Genomic DNA, 6,486 nt, shown 5'->3' on the forward strand with positions numbered 1-6,486 from the left:
GAGAACCAAGTTTCGCCATGTTGCCCAGGCTGGTCTCAAACCCTTCAGTCCAAGCAATCTGCCCTCCTTGGCCTCCCAAAATTCTGGGATTATAGGCGTGAGCCACTGCACCCCACCTGACTTTTTAGTAATAGCCATTCTGACTGGTATAGGATGGTCTCTCATTGTGGTTTTGATATGCATTTCCCTAATGATTAGTGATAGCAAGCATTTTTTCATATGCTCGTTGACTGTGTGTATGTCTTCTTTTGAGAAGTGTCTGTTCATGTTCTTTGCCCATTTTTTCTTTTCTACTTTTTGCCATTTTCTTCCTCCAGTGTCATTTGCCCATTTTTTTCTTTTTCTTTTCTTTTCTTTTCTTTTTTCTTTTTTGAGTTTCGTTCTGTCACCAGACTGGAGTGCAGTGGCATGATCTCAGCTCACTGCAACCTCCGCCTCTTGGGTTCAGGCAATTCTCCTGCCTCAGCCTCCTGAGTAGCTGGGACTGCAGACATGTGCCACCACGCCAAGCTAATTTTTGTATTTTTAGTAGAGACAGGGTTTCACCATGTTGGCCAGGATGGTCGTGATATCTTGACCTCATGATCCGCCCACCTCAGCCTCCGGAAGTACTGGGATTACAGGCGTGAGCTACTGTGCTCGGCCCATTTGCCCATTTTTAATCGGGTTGTTTTTTGCTTGCTGATTTGTTAGACCTACAAAGAAGTAAGAATATGTAAGTGATGATCAAGAGAAAGATCAGACTACAGAGGATCCAGATATTTGAATTAGCACACAAGAATATTAAAATAAACATGATAGCCGGGTGCAGTGGCTCATGCCTGTAATCCCCGCACCTTGGGAGGCCAAGGCAGGCAGGTCACTTGAGCTCAGGAGTTTGAGACAAGCCTGGCCAACATGGTGAAACTCCTTGTCTGCAAAAAGTACAAATATTAGCTGGGCATGGTGGCACACATCTGTAGTCCCAGCTACTCAGGAGGCTGAGGTGGGAGTATCACTTGAGCCCAGGGAGGTGGTACCTGCAGTAAGTCGTGATTGCACCACTGCATTCCAGCCTGGGTGACACAGTGAGACCCTGTCTCAAATAAATAAATAAATTGGTAAATAAATAAGACGGCCAAGCGCGATGACTCATGCTTGTAATCCCAGCAATTTGGGAGGCCAAGGCGGGTGGATCACTTGAGCTCAGGGTTCCAGACCAGCCTGGGCAATGTGGTGAAACCTGTCTCCACAAAAAATACAAAAATTAGCTGAGCATGGTGCAATGTGCCTGTAGTCCTAGCTACGTGGGAGGCTGAGGTGGGAGGATCACTGGGAGGATCACTTGAGTCTGGAAGGTTGAGGCTACAGTGAGTTACTATCTCACTGCTACATTCCGTCCCGGGAAGACCCTATCTCTAAATAAGTAAGATTAGTTTGCTTAAGAAAATAGAATGAAAGATAGATTAAAACAGAGAGAATTACACAAGAGATTTGAAATCTATAAGAAGGCTATAAGAAATCTATACGAAGGTGCGGTGGCTTACGCCTGTAATCCTAGCACTTTGGGAGGTCAAGGTGGGTGGATCACTTACGGTCAGGAGTTCGACACCAGCCTGGCCAACATGGTGAAACTCTGTCTCTATCAAAAAATACAAATAAAAATTAGCTGGGCATGGTGGCATGCGCCTGTAATCCCAGCTACTTGGGAGGCTGAGGCATGAGAATCGCCTAAACCCAGGAGGTGGAGGTGGAGTGAACTGAGATTGCGCCACTGCACTCCAGCCTGGGTGACAGAGTGAGACCTTGTCTAAAGAAAAAAAGAAAAGAAATCTATAAAAAGGAATCAGATGAATATTCCAGAACTGAAATACTTATCATTTGATGTTAAGAACTCAACTCAGATTCTTAGGTAGATTTCATGGCAGAATACAGGATTTTTGACTTGGAATATGAATCTATGGAAAACACCCCAAGTGAAACACCACGAGAATAAAGAATGGGAAAAAAAATCAGGTAAGAGAATGTATGAAGGTGGAGTCACACAAGGATAGGAGAGTGATAATGGAGCAGGAAAAAATATTTGAAGACATAATGTCCAGGAATTTTCCAAAACTGATGGAAGATATTCCCCCCATTACTTCAAAAAGCTCAACAAGCCACAAGCTGGATAAATGTGAAGAAAAACGCAGCTCAGGACACCACAGTCAAACTGAGGAAAACCAAAACCAAAGAGAAAATGTTAAAAGCAGCCTAAGAACAAAAGAGACATTTACCTACCAAGGAACAGTAATATGACTTATGGCTGACTTCTAAATAGACATAATGGAATGCAGAAGACAATAGAATAACATCTCTCTGAGCACTTTAAAGACATCTGCCAACCTAGAATTCTATAGGCCTCAATATTTTCCCTTCAAACTGAAGGTGAATTAAAGACTGGAGGCAAAAAAAAAAAAAAAGAAAATAATGAGGAGTTGTGTTGCAAGCAGGTTCATACCTTTTACTAAAGAGAATATTTCAGGCAGAGGAACAATGATACCAGAGAGACATAGAAACACAAGAAACACAAATAAACATAGAAAGGTAAATATGTGGGTAAGCCAATAATCGCAATGACATAAGGAGTTTAAAATAGTTGTAGAACTAAAATGCATGACAGCAATAACAGAAAAAGTAGGAGGCAGTAAATGTAGTTAAAACATATTCCACAGCACTGGAGCCATGGTTAAAGCAATACTTTGTGTTCCACCATAATAAGTCAAGTATCTATATTATATAACTCTTAGGGTAATAACTAAAAGAACAGAAAAAGAATGTAAAACTAACAAAAGAAGGAAATGTGTTTGATTAATCCAAAAGAAGACAAGAAAGGAGGAGAAAACAACATTCAAAAGATGGACCAAATCCCAGCACTTTGGGAGGCTGAGGCAGGCGGATCACGAGGTCAAGATATCAAGAACATCCTGGCCAACATGGTGAAACCCCATCTCTACTAAAAATACAAAAATTAGCTGGGCGTGGTGGCACACACCTGTAGTCCCAGCTACTCGGGAGGCTAAGGCAGGAGAATTGCTTGAACCTGGGAGGCAGAGGTTGCAGTGAGCTGAGATTGCGCCACACCACTGCACTCTAGCCTGGCGACAGAGCGAGACTCCGTCTTAAAAAAAAAAAAAAAGATACAATAAATATAAACCTAATTATATTATAATTAAATGCAAAATGTAAATAAATATTCCAAGTAAGATTCTAAGACTATTTTTAAAAATCAGCAAACAATGCTGCAAATAGGCACACTTTAAATAAAAGGACAAGAGGAGGCCGGGCACAGTGGCTCACGCCTGTAATCCCAGCACTTTGGGAGGCCAAGGTGGATGGATCACTTGAGCTCAGAAGTTCCTGAGCGACAAGAGTGAAACTTCGTCTCAAAAAAAAAAAAAAGAATGTTCCACATTCTGGGTTTGTTGGCTGTTTCCAGATTAGATCAGGTTATGCATTTTTGTCAGAAACACTCAAGACCAGCCTGGGCAACGTGGCAAAACCCCATCTCTCCAAAAAATACAAAAATTGGCTGGGCATGGTGGCGTACTCCTGTAGTCCAAGCTACTCGGGAGGCTGAGGTGAGAGGATCACCTGAGACCAGGGGGTCGAGGCTGCAGTGAGCCATGATCAGGCCATGGCACTCCAGCCTAGGAAACACAGCAAGACCCTCTCTCAAAAAAATATAAAATAAAATACATAAAAGGACAAAGAAAGAATGGAAGTAAAAGAAAAATACACCTTAATATTACCATTACAGTGGCTCATGCCTGTAGTCCCAGCACTTTGGGAGGTGGAGTCAGGAGGATCGCTTGAGCTCAGGAGTTCCAGACCCATCTGGGCAACAGGATGAAACCCCGTCTCTATAAAAAATACAAAAATTAGGCCGGGTGCAGTGGCTCACGCCTGTAATCCCAGCACTTTGGGAGGCCGAGGCGGGTAGATCACGAGGTCAGGAGATGGAGACCATCCTGGCTAACACAGTGAAACCCCGTCTCTACTAAAAATACAAAAAATTAGCCAGACATGGTGGCGGGCGCCTGTAGTCCCAGCTACTCAGGAGGCTGAGGCAGGAGAATGGTGTGAACCCAGGAGGCGAAGTTTGCAGTAAGCCGAGATCGTGCCACTGCGTTCCGCCTGGGCAACAGAGCGAGACTCCGCCTCAAAAAAAAAAAAAAAAAAAAAATTAGCTGGGTGTGGTGGTGTGGGCCTGTAGTTCCAGCTACTGCAGGGGCTCAGGTGGGATTCCAGATCGCCTGAGCCCAGGAGGTAGAGGCTGCAGTGATCCCTGATCAGGCCACTGCACTCCAGCCTGAGCGACAGAGTGAGGCCCCATCTCAAAAATAAAAACAGCAAACAAACATAAAAGTATACTTTAAGGGAAGAAACATAACAAGAGGTAAAGAGGCCATTTCATAATGCTAAAGGAAGCAATCAAAAAGGAAGACATTACAATCCTAAATCTGTATGCACCTAACAGCACAGGTTGAAAATATACAGAGCAGAGAAAACTAAAAAGAGAAGTAGACAAATCCACAATCATTGTGGGAGACTTTAAAATATATTTTATATCAGCTGAGAGAAAAAACAAGAAGTAAAGATATAGAAGATTCGAACAACACAATTAACAAACTTCATCAACTAACATATATAGAGCTCTGAACTCAACACCTGAATTCATTCTTTTCAAATTCACAAGGAAAAATTTTTTTTTTTTTTTTTGAGACGGAGTCTTGCTCTTTCGCCCAGGCTGGAGTGCAGTGGCGCAATCTCGGCTCACTGCAAGCTCCGCGTCCCGGGTTCACGCCATTCTCCTGCCTCAGCCTCTCCGAGTAGCTGGGACTACAGGCGCCCACCACCACGCCCGGCTAATTTTTTGTATTTTTTAGTAGAGACGGGGTTTCACCGTGGTCTCGATCTCCTGACCTTGTGATCCGCCCGCCTCGGCCTCCCAAAGTGCTGGGATTACAAGCGTGAGCCACCGCGCCCAGCCCACAAGGAAAATTTTTACCAAAGTTGTTCACATGCAGAGCTGATAGAAAGCCTAACAAATATTCTTAACTGCAGTTACATAGAGCATGTTCTTCAATCACAATGGAATTAAGCTAAAATTAATAGAAAAATACAACTAGAAACAGACCAGCTGCCTGAACATAAAACAACTAAATAATTCATAGTCAAAGAAAACAATAAAATACGGATTTTTTGAGCCCAGGACATCGAGGCCACCCTGAGCAATATACTCTAAAACAAAACCCAAACAAAAAATTTTAAAAAGAAATACCACAAAACCATTAAAAAGAATGAGGCAGGGCTGGGCATGCTGGCTCATGCCTGTAATCCCAGCACTTGTGGAGGGCGAAGCAGGCGGATTGCTTGAGCCCAGGAGTTCCAGAACAACTTGGGGCAACATAGCAGAACCCATCTCTACACAAAATACAAAAATTAGCCAGGCATGCTGCTGCGCGCCTGTAGTCCCAGTTGCTCAAGAGGCTGAGGTGAGAGGATCGCCTGAACCGGGGGAGGTTGAGGCTGCAGTGAGCTGTGACCGCGTCACTGCACTCCAGCCTAGGTGACAGAGTGACACCCTGTCTCAAAAAAAAAAAAAAAAAGGGCCGGGCGCAGTGGCTCACACTGTAATCGCAGCACTTTGGGAGGCCAAAGGGGGCGGATCACAAGGTCAAGAGATTGAGACCATCCTGGCTAACACGATGAAACCCTGTCCCTACTAAAAATACAAAAAATTAGCTGGGCTTGGTGGCGGGCGCCTGTTGAGGCAGGAGAATCGCTTGAACCCGGGAGGCGGAGATTGCAGTGAGCCGAGATCGCGCCATTGCACTCCAGCTTGGACAACAAGAGCGAAACTCAGTCTCAAAAAAAAAAAAAATGGCCGATCCAATTTGTTAAATGTGTGTATGTATGTATTTTTAGTTTTTGAGACGGAGTTGCTCTGTTGCCCAGGCTGTAGTGCAGTGGCACAATCTTGGCTCACTGCAACCTCTGCCTCCCGGGTTCAAGTGATTCTCGTACCTCAGCCTCCCGAGTGGCTGGGACCACAGGTGCGTGTCATCACGCCTGGCTAATTTTTGTATGTTTAGTAGAGACAGGGTTTCGCCATGTTGGCCAGGCTGGTCTTAAACGCCTGATCTCAGGTGATCCGCCCGCCTCATCCTCCCAAAGTGCTGGGATTACAGGGGTGAGCCACCACGCCCGGCCAGTTTCAAACATTTTCAAGGTCTATATGTTGCATATGAATTAGTAAAATAAACATTGCACATCAAACCTGTGATTTCGTATAACACCTCTAAGTTTAAATTTGAGTCAATTAAAACATCATAATAGTAAGAGTTCAGTTTTACAATTAGTGCTGGCAAGGCAAAAATAAGGAAAGTGGTAGGAGGTCCGGGGATTATGTGAGAGAACGCATGACAAATGTTTAGCACAGAGTCGGGCACGCACAGTGAGGGC

Source organism: Symphalangus syndactylus, chromosome 19 (assembly GCF_028878055.3).
Source record: "Symphalangus syndactylus isolate Jambi chromosome 19, NHGRI_mSymSyn1-v2.1_pri, whole genome shotgun sequence".
NCBI classification, from domain to species: Eukaryota; Metazoa; Chordata; class Mammalia; order Primates; family Hylobatidae; genus Symphalangus; species Symphalangus syndactylus.